A 17,234-nucleotide genomic window follows, 5' to 3' on the forward strand; every position below is an offset into this window, starting at 1 on the left:
GACCTGAGGAGACAGAAACCCAGGTTATGGGGCCAAGGGAGTGACCTGAGGAGACAAGAAACCCAGGTTATGGGGGCCAAAGGAGTGACCTGAGGGGTGCACAGAAACGCAGGTTATGGGGGCCAAGGTAGTGACCTAAGGGGTGCACAGAAACCCATGTTATGGGGGCCAAGGGAGTGACCTGAGGAGACAGGAACCCAGGTTATGGGGCCAAGGGAGTGACCTGAGGGGTGCACAGAAACCCAGGTTATGGGGGCCAAAGGAGTGACCTGAGGGGTGCACAGAAACCCAGGTTATGGGGGCCAAGGGAGTGACCTGAGGAGACAGAAACCCAGGTTATGGGGGCCAAGGGAGTGACCTGAGGAGACAGAAACCCAGGTTATGGGGGCCAAGGGAGTGACCTGAGGAGACAGAAACCCAGGTTATAGGGGCCAAGGGAGTGACCTGAGGAGACAGAAACCCAGGTTATGGGGGCCAAGGTAGTGACCTAAGGGGTGCACAGAAACCCATGTTATGGGGGCCAAGGGAGTGACCTGAGGAGACAGGAACCCAGGTTATGGGGCCAAGGGAGTGACCTGAGGGGTGCACAGAAACCCAGGTTATGGGGGCCAAAGGAGTGACCTGAGGGGTGCACAGAAACCCAGGTTATGGGGGCCAAAGGAGTGACCTGAGGGGTGCACAGAAACCCAGGTTATGGGGGCCAAAGGAGTGACCTGAGGGGTGCACAGAAACCCAGGTTATGGGGGCCAAGGGAGTGACCTAAGGGGTGCACAGAAACCCAGGTTATGGGGGCCAAGGGAGTGACCTGAGGAGACAGAAACCCAGGTTATAGGGGCCAAGGGAGTGACCTGAAGAGACAGAAACCCAGGTTATGGGGGCCAAGGGAGTGACCTGAGGAGACAGAAACCCAGGCTATGGGGGCCAAGGGAGTGACCTAAGGAGTGCACAGAAACCCAGGTTATGGGGGCCAAAGGAGTGACCTGAGGGGTGCACAGAAATCCAGGTTATGGGGGCCAAGGGAGTGACCTGAGGAGACAGAAACCCAGGTTATAGGGGCCAAGGGAGTGACCTGAGGAGACAGAAACCCTGGTTATGGGGGCCAAGGGAGTGACCTGAGGAGACAGAAACCCTGGTTATGGGGGCCAAAGGAGTGACCTGAGGAGACAGAAACCCTGGTTATGGGGGCCAAGGGAGTGACCTGAGGAGACAGAAACCCAGGTTATGGGGGCCAAGGGAGTGACCTGAGGAGACAGAAACCCAGGTTATAGGGGCCAAGGGAGTGACCTGAGGAGACAGAAACCCAGGTTATGGGGCCAAGGTAGTGACCTAAGGGGTGCACAGAAACCCATGTTATGGGGGCCAAGGGAGTGACCTGAGGGGTGCACAGAAACCCAGGTTATGGGGGCCAAAGGAGTGACCTGAGGGGTGCACAGAAACCCAGGTTATGGGGGCCAAAGGAGTGACCTGAGGGGTGCACAGAAACCCAGGTTATGGGGGCCAAGGGAGTGACCTAAGGGGTGCACAGAAACCCAGGTTATGGGGGCCAAGGGAGTGACCTGAGGAGACAGAAACTCAGGTTATAGGGGCCAAGGGAGTGACCTGAAGAGACAGAAACCCAGGTTATGGGGGCCAAGGGAGTGACCTGAGGAGACAGAAACCCAGGCTATGGGGGCCAAGGGAGTGACCTAAGGAGTGCACAGAAACCCAGGTTATGGGGGCCAAGGGAGTGAACTGAGTAGACAGAAACCCAGGTTATGGGGCCAAGGGAGTGACCTGAGGAGACAGAAACCCAGGTTATGGGGGCCAAGGGAGTGACCTGAGGAGACAGAAACCCAGGTTATGGGGCCAAGGGAGTGACCTGAGGAGACAGAAACCCAGGTTATAGGGGCCAAAGGAGTGACCTGAGGGGTGCACAGAAACCCAGGTTATGGGGGCCAAAGGAGTGACCTGAGGGGTGCACAGAAACCCAGGTTATGGGGGCCAAAAGAGTGACCTGAGGGTGCACAGAAACCCAGGTTATGGGGGCCAAGGGAGTGACCTGAGGGCTGCACAGAAACCCAGGTTATGGGGGCCAAAGGAGTGACCTGAAGGGTGCACAGAAAAAAAAACTTCTGCATTTATTTATTTCGTTTATAACAAAAATAGTGTGAACCTAATAAATGTGGGTTTAGACTCTGTGCTGCCTCCTCTGCCTCATAATGTGCCAAAAAGGCCCCTATTTGGTCATCTTTTTGTTGCACAAGAAGAAAAACAGACCGTCAGTGTGCTACAGCTGATATTTTAGCCATTATAGTCCATGTGTCCATTTTTACCATCAGTGAGACATCTGTTCTTCTGCTAATATATATATGCACACATACAACCACCGACCCACACACGCACTGCCATCCACCGACGCACACCCTTACCCACTAACCCACATACGCACCCCCTACCCACCGACCCACACATGCACCACAATCCACCGAACCGCACACGCACCCCCATCCATCGACCCACACACGCACCCCCATCCACCGACCCACACACGCACCCCCATCCACCGACCCACACACGCACCCCCATCCACCGACCCACACACGCACACCAATCCATCGACCCACAGACATACCCCCATCCATCGACCCACACACATACCCCCATCCATCGATCCACACACGCACCCCAATCTACCGACCCACACAACCTGTCACCTGAATCAGAGACTACAGTTGCTGTTAGAAGTGAGTGACAGGACTGTCACCATACAGGAGACCTGTTAATCACCATTGCATTGGTGATGGGAGCATTAAAGGGGTTTGTACGGTCTTAAGGTACAAGTATACAGTCACAAATTTGTGAATTCTAACATTGCACACACTGTAAAGATTCTCCAGTGCCAGAAGCATGCAGTCATGCGATATGCTACTCCCGGCCATGCTCCGACTAGACATGCGCTTCTTCGTTCAATGCAAGTGTATTTAGCGAGGCCAGAAACAGTGTAGTCGGATTGTGGCTGGGTGTATGTATATCATATACTTACAGTCACATGATTGCCTTCCCCACATCGGAGAATCCTGACGGCACACTGTGATAATTCACAAGTCTGCAGTCACATGGAGTGACTGCTGATTTGTAATTTAAGACTGGACAGTTTCTTTAAAATATATTTGTGGCGCTCGCGGCCGTGCCCGGCCACGCCCCCACTCCGGCGGCGCCGGCTGTTGCCGCCCCCCGCCGGCGCTCCCGCCGCAGCGAGATCTCTTACCCAGCCCTTCGTCCTCCGACGTCCCTGCGCCCTCTCCTCAGGTCGCGGGCGCGCGCCAGCGCTCTCTCTTCTGTCAGCGGTGGGCGGCGCTGAGGGCGGTGCGCACCGCCCACTTCCGGGTCCTATGATATTTCAGGCGTTCTCTCCGTAGTGAGGACGCCTGAGGATTGTGTTTCTTTACACTCTGTTCTGGCCCCCTCTGTCGTGTTAGGGATCTAGTTTTGGTCCTCCTTAAGTCCCCCTGCTGGTTTTAGTTCTGTGTCGCCTCCTCCTTGTCTCTCCTCTCCCCGCTCCCTAGGTCTCGTATGCTACCGTCCTTGTGCTTCCATCTGTTTCCTCCTGGTGTGCCCTTCCTCTGCTCCTGTGCCTCCTCCTGTATCCCCACTAGTAGCAGCTGCCTGCCGCCTCCTCATCCTATAACCCTGCTCTGTCCAGTTATCTTGGTTGCGCTGTCGCTCCGTGTCCCCGAGCCGTCCCTCCTGGTACCAGCTGTCGCGGTTCTGTCCTCTGCGGTTTTGCCCCTAACGATCCCTGTATAGGGGTCGGTCTTCACCTGGCACGCTCGACCCAGGGGCTCCAGATCCGCGACCCAGAGGGTCCACTCTCGGACATTGTCCTTCCCTGTCCGTTACAGTATCCTCAGGCCATGGACCCCGCCGGTGCCGCGGCCGCCACGCAGAAGGAACTGCTGTTCCTGCGTGAAAATCAGACCCGGATAATGTCCTTCATGAAGTCCATGGACACCCGGTTGTCTGCTCTGCAAACCTCAGACCCAGGACACGCCCCCCTCCTAGTCAGCCTTCAGCAGGAGCTCGCGCAGCAGCGCGATGCCCAGTCCCACATTTTGGGTTATATGGCGTCCGATGACGACCGACTGCTTGCCTTGCAGTCTGCCGCGGCCGCCGCTACCCCACCAGGGACGCAGCCTCGTCTCCGCCCGCCCGACTGGGAAAGCCTCCCCGGTATGGCGGAGATCCTAAACTTTGTCGGGGATTTTTAAATCAGTGCAGACTGCACTTTGAGCTCTTGCCCCAACAATACCCCACTGATCGTGCCAAGGTGGCCTTCATTGTCTCCCATCTTGAGGGAGAAGCCCTGGCCTGGGTGAATCCCCTATGGGAGATGGACGATCCTATCGTGTCTAGTATCCAAAACTTTCTGGAGACGTTTCGCAAAGTTTTTGATGAGCCCGGACGCTTAGCGTCTACTACAGAGGCCCTCTTTAACCTCCGCCAGGGGTCTCTTACGGTGGGACAGTACGCCATCCACTTTCGGACTTTATCGTCGGAATTTGGATGGAATAATGAGGCACTTGTGGGGGCCTTCTGGAGAGGCCTCTCAAGTAAGATTAAGGATGAACTTGCCGGTCGGGATACCCCAACCACCCTGGAGGATCTCATATCTCTGGCCACGCGCATAGACCTGCGGTTCCTGGAACGCGCTCGAGAATCGGTTAGGGAACGCAGACCCTTCAGGCTGTATCAAGCGCCCATTCCGCGCCCCTCAGCTCCCTCTACTAGTACCGGTCCCGAGCCTATGCAGGTAGATCGGATTAGGTTGACTGAGCAGCGTCGCAGGGAGAGGATGACGAACGGGCTCTGCCTGTACTGCGGTGGAGCCAATCACTTTGTGCGCACCTGTCCGGAGAGACCGGGAAACGCCTCCACCTAGGTCAGGTAAGAGGGGTCTCCCTAGGTGATCATAATTCCTCTCTGCCCCTTACCCTTTCAGCTTTAATTATTTCAGGTCGGGAGCGCAGATCTGTGGAGGCGTATGTGGACTCGGGTGCGGCGGGTAATTTTATCCGGAAAGATGAGGTGGATAAACTCCGGATTCCGGTGGTCATCTTAAAAGATCCGCGTGCTATCACCTCCGTCGATGGAAAACCTCTTCCCGAGCTCGTCACCATGGTTACGGCCGAAGTAGACCTACAAATTGGAGCGCTTCATGTTGAAAGAATTGCCTTCTATGTCCTGCCTAATTTGTCCCACGCTGTCCTCTTAGGATTACCCTGGCTCCGGCTGCACAAGCCAGTCATCGACTGGCGCTCAGGGGAGATCCTACGCTGGGGTCATTCCTGCCACGCACGGTGTTTGCGGTCCATCCTTCATCCTCGTCTCCTGCCTATGCCAGCCAATCTTCCGGGCCTTCCCGCACCGTACTACGCGTACGCCGACGTATTTAGTAAAAAAGAAGCCGATTCCCTGCCCCCGCATCGGGCCTATGACTGCCCCATCAACCTGATTCCCGGAGCCACGCCGCCCAGAGGGAGAACGTACCCCTTATCCCCAGCTGAGACCACAGCCATGACTGAGTACATACAGGAGAACTTGGCCAAGGGGTTTATTCGGAAATCCGCGTCCCCAGCAGGCGCAGGCTTTTTCTTCGTTCGGAAGAAGGACGGATCCCTCAGACCATGTATCGACTACCGGGGCCTGAACAATATCACGGTTAAGAATCGATACCCGCTCCCGCTGATTCCGGAATTGTTCGACCGGCTGAGAGGGGCTCGGATCTTCACGAAGCTGGATCTACGGGGAGCCTACAATTTGATCCGGATCCGCGCAGGGGATGAGTGGAAGACGGCCTTCAATACCCGTGACGGCCATTATGAGTATTTGGTCATGCCGTTTGGTCTCTGCAATGCTCCAGCCGTGTTCCAGGAATTCGTTAATGAAGTGTTTCGGGACCTCCTGTATTCGTGCGTAGTAGTGTACCTAGATGATATTCTTATCTTTTCGCCTGATCTATCCTCTCATCGGAGAAGCGTACGCATGGTCCTGCACCGACTCCGGGAGAATCACCTCTACGCCAAAATTGAAAAGTGTCTCTTCAAACAGACCTCGCTACCCTTCTTGGGGTATATCATCACAGACTCCGGTCTAAAAATGGATCCCGAGAAACTCTCTGCGGTACTCAAGTGGCCCCGTCCTGTCGGTATAAAGGCCATCCAGCGTTTCCTTGGATTCGCCAATTATTACAGACAGTTCGTGCCGCATTTTTCCACGGTGACCAAACCCCTCACAGCCCTGACCCGTAAAGGGACTAAGCCAAACAGCTGGTCTCCCGAGGCTGAAGACGTCTTTCTGGCGCTAAAACGCTCCTTTGCCTCAGCGCCAGTCTTACATCGGCCGGTGGTCGGTAGGCCTTTTGTTCTAGAAGTGGACGCCTCTTCCACCGGAGCTGGAGCGGTTCTCTCTCAGCAAGCCTCCTCAGGTCGACTGGTGCCCTGCGGGTTCTTTTCCAGATCCTTCTCACCTGCAGAGTGCAACTACTCCATTGGAGACCGGGAATTGCTGGCCATTAAGATGGCTCTAGAAGAATGGCGGTACTTGCTCGAGGGGGCGGTGCATCCCTTTACTATCTTCACGGACCACAAAAACTTGGCCTATCTGCAGTCCGCGCAGAGGCTCAACTCTAGACAGGCCAGATGGGCCTTGTATTTTTCTCGGTTTGATTTCAAGCTGCACTTCCGGCCCGGCGATAAGAACGTCAAGGCGGATGCACTCTCCAGGTCCTTACAGTCGCCTGAGGAGGACGAGGGTCCATCGTATATTATCGAGCCTACCAAGATGATCACGGTGGCCCCAGTGAACTTTTCTGCTCCTCCACCAGGCAACACCTTCGTGCCTCGGAATAAGCGTCTGGAGGTGTTACGCTGGGGGCACTCCTCCAAGGTTGCTGGGCACGTCGGGACCAAGAAGACCCTCTCGCTCCTCGCCCGTTATTACTGGTGGGCCACTCTCCGCCAAGATGTGGTGGATTACGTTGCTTCTTGCACAACCTGTGCTCGGAACAAGGTCCCAAGGACTCTTCCCTCCGGCCTTCTCCATCCCGTTGCCTGTTCCGGAGGCCCCATGGCAGCAAATTGCTATGGATTTCGTGACTGACTTGCCTTGCTCAGCCGGTTGCACCACCATCTTAGTCGTAGCTGACCGCTTCTCCAAGATGGCTCATTTTGTCCTCCTGGCCGGATTGCCGTCAGCTCCAAAATTGGCCGAGATCTTCATCCACCAGATCTTCAGGTTACATGGTCTCCCCCTACGGATTGTGTCTGATCGTGGGGTTCAGTTTACGTCTCGCTTCTGGAGGGCTCTCTGCCGACTTATGGGTACATCCACCGATTTTTCCTCGGCTTATCATCCACAGACCAACGGGCAAGTGGAACGGATAAATCAGGGCCTGACAACCTATCTGCGTCACTTTTCCAACGCTCATCAGGACAACTGGGTCTCACTTCTACCTTGGGCAGAATTCGCCCATAACAACCACCCCAGTGAGTCGACCACCAAATCTCCGTTCTTTGTGGTCTCTGGTCGCAATCCGGGGGTTCCACTGCCCTTTACCACGTCATCAGGAGTTCCGGCAGCAGATGCTCTCGCCATAGACTTTTCTAAGATTTGGAGGGAGACCAGAGAGTCCCTCGTGAATGCCAGTGCTCGAATCAAGAAACATGCGGACAAAAGACGAAGGGACCTTCCTCCGTACCATCCTGGCGACAAGGTCTGGCTCTCGACCAAGCACATCCGCTTGAAATTTCCTTCCTATAAGTTGAGTCCTCGTTACATCGGTCCCTGCGAGGTGCTAAAATGCATCAATGAGGTGGCTTATAAACTGAAATTGCCGGCTTCACTCCGGGTCCCCAACGCCTTTCATATCTCGCTCCTGAAACCTGTAGTTCTGAATCGGTTCCAACCAGCCTCCATTGCCCCTCCTTCGCCTGTTGGCTCGGATGACATCTTTGAAATAAGAGACATTTTAGCCATGAAAAAGGTCAGGGGGAGATCCCTCTTTCTTATTGATTGGAAGGGGTTTGGTCCTGAGGAGAGGTCCTGGGAGCCTCGAGAAAACATCAACGCCCCCCTTATTTTGAAAAGATTTCTGGCCAATCTCAGAAAGGGAGGATGTAAAGGGGGGGTACTGTGGCGTTCTCGGCCATGCCCGGCCGCGCCCCCGCTCCGGCGGCGCCGGCTGTTGTCGCCCCCCGCCGGCGCTCCCGCCGCAGCGAGATCTCTTACCCAGCCCTTCATCCTCCAACGTCCCTGCGCCCTCTCCTTAGGTCGCGGGCGCGCGCCAGCGCTCTCTCTTCTGTCAGCGGTGGGCGGCGCTGAGGGCGGTGTGCACCGCCCACTTCCGGGTCCTATGATATTTCAGGCGTTCTCTCCGTAGTGAGGACGCCTGAGGATTGTGTTTCTTTACACTCTATTCTGGCCCCCTCTGTCGTGTTAGGGATCTAGTTTTGGTCCTCCTTAAGTCCCCCTGCTGGTTTTAGTTCTGTGTCGCCTCCTCCTTGTCTCTCCTCTCCCCGCTCCCTAGGTTTCGTATGCTACCGTCCTTGTGCTTCCATCTGTTTCCTCCTGGTGTGCCCTTCCTCTGCTCCTGTGCCTCCTCCTGTATCCCCACTAGTAGCGGCTGCCTGCCGCCTCCTCATCCTATAACCCTGCTCTGTCCAGTAATCTTGGTTGCGCTGTCGCTCCGTGTCCCAGAGCCGTTCCTCCTGGTACCAGCTGTCGCGGTTCTGTCCTCTGCGGTTTTGCCCCTAACGATCCCTGTATAGGGGTCGGTCTTCACCTGGCGCGCTCGACCCAGGGGCTCCAGATCCGCGACCCAGAGGGCCCACTCTCGGACATTGTCCTTCCCTGTCCGTTACAATATTTTTACTGAAATGCCAGAATGTTTCAGAGAACAATACACCTGGGCCAGGGGTGTAACAGCTGCAGTCACAGACATCATGACCGGGCCTGTGCGGTCTGCCGATGCCAGCAGAAACTTCAAATGGATGTGCGTCCTTGGACTGGGTGCGCATGGCAGTGACGTCATGCACTCCCATCGCTTGCACACTGAAGTTAGCTGCCGACTTCAAAAGAGGATGCCACTTGGAGGAGGAGCAGCGGTAAGGTGAGTATAATTCTTTTTTCTTTTATGTATTAAAGAACAGCGGCACAACAGGGACATATACCTGGATGGGGCCCAGAATAAGGGACAGATACCAGGATGGGGCCTGTGATAGAGGACATATACTAGTATAAAGGACATATTACCATCATGGGGCCCAGGAGACAAATTACCCGGATGGGGATAGATATGCCAGAATGGGGCCCAGGATGAGGGACATATATACTGTATATACCAGGATGGAGGATATATATATCTAGATATATATATAGTATATATACTAGGATGCGGGGGCACAGGTCCAAATCTTGCACCGAGCCCCTTTGGACTCTAGTTACACCACTGCACCTGGCAATAACAATGCAATTAGTCTCTGATTCATGCTAAACCGCAGTGACAAGTTGTCTTTACACGGACTCATTGACTTGCATTGTGAGTTTGAGACACGACTTGGCTAAAAAAGGAACATGTCTCCATTTTTGGGTTGTTTATTTTGCAGACACTCGGCCCACGAAAAATACATACATGAACAGTTGCATAGACAGTAATGGGTACATGTTCTAACCATGAAATCCACTAGTTCAACGCCTATAACAGTTACTAGATATATCTAGCGCCACTTATCTTTGGAGGAAGTAAAGGATCTAAGGCTTTGATCACATTTCTGCTAGTTACTTCCATATTTCTCTTCCAGAATAGGAAGATAAATGGAAAGATAACAAAAAGTGCAGAAACCCACACACGAGGCGGCAAACTTAACCCCCAATACAGATGTGGAAAAAACCTAAAGGGTAAAACGCAATTTGTTAGATCTTTGTTTCCATTAAATGCAGGCAAAATTTATTTTCCAAATTACTATCTAATGTCTACGGCCAGGTTCAGTATCCAAAATCAGAGCTGAATAATAAATGTTCATCTGTCACCATTAGAGGGAGCTGACAGCATACTGGTTGATTATTAAGATGACGGTATAACAGTATGCAGCCAACTCCCTCTATTGGTGGCTGCAGGACGATGGAATTTTGTCATTCAATGCTTTGTCTACGTGACAGATTTTGATCTCTGTATTAGAAAATCCGCATTCCACATGGTAAGAAGAAATTGGTTTTGGACCTGTTGAGAAAACAAAAGATATTAAATAAAATGGTTTTCCGGGCTGTAGTCATCTCTGCTACACAAGTAAGGGCTCGCTCACACTTGTGAGTGCAATCCGATAAAAAATCGTTTTGCACTTGGACCAATGCTATTCAGTGAGGCAGTGCAGAGCTGTGTATTTTTTCTCAGCTGTATTCGCCGTAAGAAAAAAAAATTGCAGCATGCTGAGATTTCACTTAAAAAAAATAGAAAAAAAAGATGCCATATGGAGCATCAGTCTGTAGTCTGATTTTTACGGATACATTATAATTCTGTAAAATGGGAAACTGTAAATGGTCCTGTAAAAGATTAATAGCTGCTGGGTAAAAATACAGACTGTATATGGACAGCACATGGATGACAAGTTAAAGAAAATCGTCCTGCTCTCCTGGATGAGAATGGGATCGATTTTTGATACGCTAGTGTTAGCGATCCCTAATAGTGAGTGCGATCATAAATGAGGGAATTTAAGACCAATGGAAATCTGCTTTTTCACTAGCTCTTAAAAAAAATCAATTGACCATGGGAAGCTGGTTGTGATTGCTTCGTTTTTGTGATGATATGGGTTGTAAACACATATTTTAGACAGTAATTCATTATTGAGGTTATGGTGACATTTGGTCATTCACACGTCATGGTAAAAAGATTAAAAAAAAAAATATTTGTGTTTCTTATGAAGAAGGGGCAACACTGGGATCGTGGAGGAGGAACAAATGTAGAGCTAGCCTTAAAGGGATTGCTCTCTTTTGCTAAAAGTCTGCAGTCACTCTTTGTTACTGAAGACCCTCAAATCCTCACAGCGTGCACACCACATGCAGTCAGAATTCTTGGGTGTCGTTAGCAAAGGCGGTTGATCAAGTGACTGCAAGTATGCAATATTCATACTTTTGCCACATTATGACAAGTCACAGAGACTGCAGACTTTTAGCAAAAGACACGACAACCCCTTTAAGCTGGCCATACACATAAGAAAGTTGTCATCCTCCTGACGTCCACATAGCAAGGAATGCTCAGCCATATCCCATCCTTATATCCGTATACATAGTTTATAAGGGGACAGTTCAGAGGTCCCCATAAATCTTAGATTGTTGGCTGATATTGGTGGGTTAGACCAACTTTTATTGGCTGTATATCGAGACTTTAGTGATTTCAGTGAAATGCTCCATTTTCCCTGTGGTGACACTGATGGGGTATTCATGAGTTGCTTCTAGGCTTTACACATATACTCATCCTAGTATAGGATCCAGCCTGTGCTCATTATGTGGGCGCCTTTCTTACATAAAAAGGTAGTGTCCAAAGTGGACAAACTTTTTAATCATTTTCTTAAGAAGCGAAGCTGTTTTTTTGGCGCAAAGTTAGAGGAGGCTGGGTTTTTATAAAGCTGGGAAATTTTCATAACCTGGCCTTTCCTAATGATGATAGTGAACAAGTCATAACTGTGACAGGCTAATTAAGGTCGGAAAACCTTAGCCAAAGTTATCTAAGCACACAATCTCCAATGGTGCCCAAAATTTTGCATCTGTACATTTTCCTTTTTGTGATTTTTAAAATCTAAACGGTGAAAAAATATATATATTTTTTCCTAAATACAAAAGGAAATGTGTCACCTTTATCATTAGGCCTTTTAGAGATCATTTTATCTTCAACTTGCTTAGCTGTTCACAATAACCGTAAGTTTGACCAGGGGTGCCCAAACTTTTACATGCCACTTTATATCTCATAAATAATGTGTATAAAAGGCTTATAGTGTTCCACATTGCGGTTTGTGGCTCCCAAACTATGACAGTGATCAGGGGTCCATAGTTGTTGTCATTATTCTAAAGACCGCAGAAACTAAAGGACCAAGCACATATATTGTGGTGCTATAGCTTTGTGCACCCCGATAGCACTGTTATTAATGCTGTTTCCTTGCAGTTCTGAGGTTCTGTGTTGGAGCTTATATGTTCTCCATCTTTGTATGGGTTTCCTTCAAGACTCAAAAAAATATTGATAATTTCCAATTTAGATTGTGAGCCTCAATGTACAGATTGTGAGCCTCTATGTTTTTTTTAGCGACCTCCAGTCTCAAGCCATGCTGACTTGATGGGTAAACGATATCTTGTGCAAGCCTAAATAGGTCCACCAGGGTCTTCGCCACTGTTATCTTTATAGTATCAAGCCAATGGATTGCTGGTCTTCATTTCTGCCTTGTTCCTTTTATTCTACAGACCATGATGTCCTTCTCCAGTGACATCTCTCTATATATGATGTGTCCAAAGAAGGCAAGTCGTAGCTTGGTGTTCTTTGCTTCGAGTGACATATCTGGCTTGATTTTTTCCAAAATTGATTTGATTTTCTTGCCATCCATGGTATTGATAACATCCTTCTTGCACACCACATTTCAAAGGCATCAAGTCTTCTTCTGTCTTGTTTCTTCATCTATCAGGTTTCTCATGCGTATGTTACCACAGAAAAGACCAAACTATATACGAGCCTTTTCTTCATTGTAAAGGGGGCTAAGTAAAAGTGTGCATTTTTGTATTTATTACTCTTTGCTAACTGGTACTGCTACATGTTTACATGTATTACCATTCATATGGAATGGTACTGCTACTCCTCTTTAGAGTATTACTATTGTGTGTCTCTATGTCTTATTGTTATTGTTGCTTTTATCTATACATAAGTGTGATAATGTTTACTACATTTAAGGGTTTGTCATGTGTAGGATAGGGAAAGCGTAGTGCTCCCTTTGGAACACTGGGGGGGCACTCTAGTATATAGAACTTTTAGCAGCATAGGGTTAAGTGTATGAGGGGCTGCCGGGAGTTAAGGTTAGAGCAGAAGGGAAGTTCAGACGGGGCCAGGGTGCCGAAGTGTCCACATGGGCTATAGGTTCAGGACGGCTCGGCAGCCATGCAACGTTTAAGTAGCGACAGCCCACGTTATCCACGACCACTGGACATCAATACAGCGGGCCAGTACAGTAAAGAGATGTGGCGACTTATAGCCTGGGCGGACGCCTTTAGGGCTGGAATCTGTTGGAGTGAGGAACAGAAGGATGCTGAAGCTTCGTAGGGAGCGGTACAGACGGGTCGGATGCTTTTCCAAAGGCAACCAAGCCGGGTGGTGGACGATTTCAAGTCTCGAGCGAAACAGGCAGAAGGAATTGTCATCATAGCGAGGTTAGGCCAGGAAGAAGCTGGGAAGCAGTCTAGTCTAAGACGGTCCAGAACGGACATGTGCCGTATAGAAGTGTCAGCTAAGTAGGGAGAGCTGAGGAAGCAAGGAAAGATGAATGTATATCCTATGATGAGCCAACTGTGGATATATTGTGAAAAGTTATCAGTAAAGAAACCGATCAAGTTACTATGGACTGTGTCTCAATTACTGGGAGTCGCCTCGGAGAGGGACTTCGCCGCTTGGGAAGTACCCAGGGGGGACCCGAACCTGGAGACACAGGCATGCTGAGCAGTAGATTGCAATTTTCTGTGAGGGAAGGCTAGGACACTGATGCTTTAGTGTCTCTGGCCACGACTATAGTCCTGGCCGACCCTTACATCATCGCCAGTGAAATGTTCATCGATTTGAAGACCTTCTCCAGTGGATTCCATTGTTGATTTGCCCATAGCTATTCACCTATAGACTTCCGGTGTCGTTGAGGCATCTTGACTGATTATCGATCCAAGTAGGTTAAAGTCCTTTACAACTTACAGTTCCAGCTAAATAAATATTGGCTGGCAATTTCATGGGAGATTTGTTACGAGGGCACAGGCTATACCATGGTCCTGGGTGCAGAATTATTTCATAAGGTGCGTTATATGGTAATGTCAAAGAACGATGGTGCCTAGGCATTGTACTGCATAGCTGGCGTTATGTTTATGCCAGCACGTAAATTGTGATGATTTGGGTAAGATGATGAGAATAAGTCTAAGGCTTCTTGTGAAGAAGAAAGCCCCCACACATTTTTCTGACATCAATATTACTCACTGACACAGTGTTCCCAAAGGGGCTGTGTGCAGCTGTCCTAATTTGTATGTGAGGCAGACCGCCCGTGTCTGAGAGCATCCTCTGCACGTTTCTGTCTGCGCCAGCCCTCATCCATGGCGTGTGTCCTCCCTTCCTGATTACATTATTGCTGCTTCTAAGCATTCTATATATGAAATATGTCTATCTATCTGTGCAATCAATGTAACCTGCATACACGTGCATGGCACCCCACAGGTCACTAATCTGTCGCAGTGTGTTACTGATACAGAGTGGGTTAAGCCCTCCATATCAGAGAGCTTTGCTCTATGTACTGCTATTTGACTGCAGTATGGCTGAGCCGGGATTAGCAGAGACAGTCACGCGTGTATCGTGACCGGCAGGCGGCGGGTGTCCTCGGCCATGTAACTGATTCAGTGACAGTTCAGCACGTGTTCCCTGCAGCATTAACGCTTTAGGCCCAGCCCTCACATGTACAAATACACGGCTTCATGTGCGCAGCGAAATCTGAGGGCAGATGTAGACTTGTCTGTAGAAGCCCAGTATTTGGCGGGCACAGAGGCACTGTCTTCTGGGGCAGGAATGCCAACGCAGCACATAGATCACACATATAAAACGGGTGTTATGTATAGGCTGCAGTCATAAAGAAGGAAGAAAAAAAGTCTCATACACTACATAAACACTCCTGTCACGCCTCAGCTCTTTCTCTCCCATGTGCGAGCTGGCAAATAATCTGTGCCACAGAGTCAGACCTAATCTCTGGGTAACCAGAGCAGGCAGGATGCCAGTATGGGCGGTAGCTTTCCTACCAGCAGCTGCCTGTACCACTGCACGCGGCCATGTGACACGAGGCAATGTAGAATCAGCTCCAAATATCTACAAATCTGCTCGTGCAGGACAGGAATGAGGAAAGTTCTACCCGACCTCCATTTCTTAAACTGTACAGGCAAAAATAAATATTCAGTGACTAATGGAAGCCAGAACTCCCATTATAGTCTTCTAGATCAGGGTTTCTCAACATCTCCGAGGCAGAGTTGCCAACTTGATTTTTTTACTATCTTTGGTCAGTTTATAAAAAAGAAAAAAAAAATCACAGACAGTAAATATTTTTGACAGATACATTATAAAGCCACGATAAATCATTAGTATAAGTGATACATGTCTACAGTGTATAATATTGATATGAGGAAATCAGCTGCATTCACTAACTACAGTCCTAATATTCTGTAGAATTTTCTCAAACTTAAAAAAAATTATGGATGCATCAATTTTTATTTTTACGGACAAGGGGAAAAAAGTGGCCCATTTTTACGGACTGTCCAGAAATTTCTGGATAGTTGTCAACCATGCTCTAAGGCAAGAAACACCTACTCAAGTAAATTACAAGGGTCAATGCCATCACTGACTTTCATTGGGGAGACAGGAATTCCTGCTTCTAGGTCCTGGCCAACAGACGCGGGGGTCACGAAAGCAGCCAAGCGCAGCTTGCATTGAAGTGTATGGGTGTTACGGAAACAGCGCGGCAAAACGAGCTATACTGTTGGTGTAATCTCCTAGTTGAGGAAACAGTGTAGCTCGTTGTACTATGCTGTTTCTGTCACTACTCATTGCCATGGCAGTCACGCAGATAGCATTTCGCAGCTGTGCTCGCCTGTCTTTGTAACTTGGCCTCTGGTAGCTGAGACCTAGAAAGAGTTATTCCTGTCTCTGACATGAAAGGCAGAAATGGGAATCACCCTCTAAGTCAAATCACCATCAACTATACACACGTGGGCAAAATTGTTGGTATCCCTTGCTTAATGACAGAAAAACCCACAATGGTGACAGAAATAACTTGAATCTGAGAATAGTAATAAGAAATCAAAAATCTAAGTGAACAAATGAAAGTCAGGCATTGCTTTTCAATCATGCTTCCACAGCATTTTTTTTTAAATAAAACTCATGAAGTAGGCCTGGACAGAAATGATGATACCCCTGAAAATAATTATAATTTAAGCTCCATGGGACTGTGTTAGGGTACCGTTACACCTAGCGATGCACCAGCGATCCCGACTAGCGATATGACGCGGTCAGGATCGCTGGTACATCGCTAAGTGGTCGCTAGTGAGCTGCCACACAGGCAGATCTCACCAGCGACATCGCTGGGGACGGGGATCGCTACTTACCTGTCAGACGCGGCGATCCTACGTCCTCCCGCCCGGCTCCACGCGTCGCTCGTCGGCGCCACAGGAAGCCCAGCAGGAAGTGGACGACGAGGAATGGTCCAGCAGCTTCTCGTGCGATCAGCGATTACCAGCGGGGGAGCCGGTTGGAGGTAAGTATCACATGCAGCGATATCGCTAGCAATATCGCTGCAACGTCACAAAATCGGTGACTTTGCAGCGATATTGCTAGCGATATCGCAGTGTGTAACGGGGGCTTTAGGCGTCGGATTTCTGCCTTTACTCCGCAGGGATCCAGACCCTCACATTCTGCAGTCTCCTGCTGTTTATCTACTGCAGAGGAGATTGCCTTGCAGCAAATCTCTCCTGAGGCTGTCCTTCTGTCCTCCTACTGAGCATGCTCATGGTACGATCTCCTATTGGAGATCTGGAGTCTTGTGCTCAGGTCCCGCTCCAGATCTCATTGGTCCATCTCAGAGATCTGGAAGCTTGCGGAAGGTCCCGGCTGCTATAAAAGGCGCGCATGGCTGTTCCGCCATGCACTCGTATAGACTTACTTGCTGCTGTGTGTATGAGGACGGATGTATGATTCTGGTGAATGACTCATTAAAAAAACCCTTCCCTCTGATATTACGTATGTGGTTAGGGACTGAGTTAGAATCAGTGCCAGCGCTCCTCTGCTGCAACACCCACAGCTGCTAGCGTCCGACATTGCGCTTGCGCCTTAGCCTTGTCGTTTAGCGGCAGTGTCCACGCCACGCTGCAGTAGCAGCCCCTTTGCGTCCGCAGTGGTGACGCTCCGCACACGGTAGGTCTAGACGGACGTAGTGCCG

The sequence above is a fragment of the Dendrobates tinctorius genome, unplaced genomic scaffold (genome assembly GCF_039654945.1).
Source record: "Dendrobates tinctorius isolate UK_male_01 unplaced genomic scaffold, ASM3965494v1 ptg000032l, whole genome shotgun sequence".
Lineage (NCBI taxonomy): Eukaryota > Metazoa > Chordata > Amphibia > Anura > Dendrobatidae > Dendrobates > Dendrobates tinctorius.